Source organism: Chrysochloris asiatica, unplaced genomic scaffold, assembly GCF_000296735.1.
Source record: "Chrysochloris asiatica unplaced genomic scaffold, ChrAsi1.0 scaffold00032, whole genome shotgun sequence".
In the NCBI taxonomy this organism is placed as follows: domain Eukaryota; kingdom Metazoa; phylum Chordata; class Mammalia; order Afrosoricida; family Chrysochloridae; genus Chrysochloris; species Chrysochloris asiatica.
Genome location: NW_006408550.1, coordinates 4,211,451 through 4,213,234, shown reverse-complemented (window position 1 = coordinate 4,213,234; position 1,784 = coordinate 4,211,451).

Genomic DNA, 1,784 nt, shown 5'->3' with positions numbered 1-1,784 from the left:
CAAAACCATTATTACCCCAAACTAATTTTTTTATCGATTTTTTATCAAAAAAATCTATTTTTGTCAACATCATAACCTTCCCCAGGTATATCATTGACTCTGTTTATAATACTTTGCTATACTCAGTCAATTTTGCCTCTTCTTCTTTTTTTTTTCTTCATTCTATTATTCCTGCTGTCATAGAGATCAGCATCATATTACCATCATTCTGATGGTAATTTGAATAGAATCTTATTATCTTTCTCTGGCTTGTTCTCTTGACTACAAGGCTAGATCACTGGGGAAAATCAACAGATGACAAATATATACAGATGTCATGAATTAAATCTTTTAAAAATTTTGTCTGCATAGTAATGCTAGGCTTCATACCCTAAACAATGTCTATTTTGTAATATTAGAATAATTTATAAGACTGCTTACTATTTGTTGAAGAAAATTAAGACTTCTTGCCCGAGATCAAAGTCCTCATAGAATTTTCAATTTTCTATATCACAATGGCCTTGCTGAACTATAGACCATTCCCTGGTGAGGCTTACAGGCTTTCTCCATTACTTTTGTTTGTTTGTTTTCAATGTAACTATGGAAATTCTATTTACCCTTTTTGAAAGACAAAAAATTTAAATTAATTATACATAATACTATAATAAACACCCATATTCCCATTACCCAGAATGTATAAGAGTTACTAGTTTATGATGTTTTGGTTGTTGTTTCTAAAAGAAAACAATCATTGTAGAAAGACTGTAGAAGAATTGACACATTTGAGTTACGGTGTTAGAGGAAAATATCAAAAGTGCCATAGGCTGCCAAAAGAACAAACCGATCTGTGTTTTAACAAGTACCATCAGAGTATTCCTTGGAAGCCAGGATGGCCAAACTTTGTCTCTCATACTTTGGACATATTATCAGGAGGGACCAGTTACTAGAGAAGGAAATCATGTTTGATAAAGTAGAGGGTCAGAGAAAAAGAGGAAGACCTCCAACAAGATGAGTTTACAAAATGGCGGCATCAGTGGGCTAAGGTGTAACAATGATTGTGAGGTTTGCCCAGACCAGGCAATGTTTCATTCTGTTGTGCATAAGGGTCACTATGATTTGGTACTGACTTGATGGCACATAACAACAACAACCACCACCACCTCTAGTCCCATTCTTACATCTCATCCACCACCTCAAATCATACTATTATCTATTTTTGCATGCATTCTCTAAGTTACTTTTTTATATCTTTGAACAGGATATAATGAGTTCTTTTCTATTTTTTATTTTATCTAGGGCAGAATCAAAAGTTGTGGATGAATAAGAGAGCTTTTTGTTTGAATTCATATATTATGTTAACAAAAATGTCCTAGATATCATCTAAGGTCCATACTTAGTGTCATGTACCCACGATTCATCTTGGTAGGCAGAACTCTTGGAAATCTTTCTTCTGCTATGCACTATGTGCTTCCTTAAAATGTGCTTATTTAAGTGTACACATTGTTCTTGAGGGTTACCACTGTCTTTTGTTATCATTGTAGCCTACACATTACCTAGCAGTGCACTTACACACATATATTTGTTGTCTACTTCTGTCAGCATAGTAGGTTACAAACTGAGCTGCTACCAGCAAGACCAGCAGTTTGAACCCACCAGGTGCTCCACAGGGGAAAGATAAGGCTTTCTCCTGCCATAAAGAATTAGTCTTGGAAACCCTATACAGTGTTGTTATGAGTTGGAACCAACTTGACAGCAAGCAGTAGCAGAAAGTCTAATTATAAATACATACATATAAATACACAAAC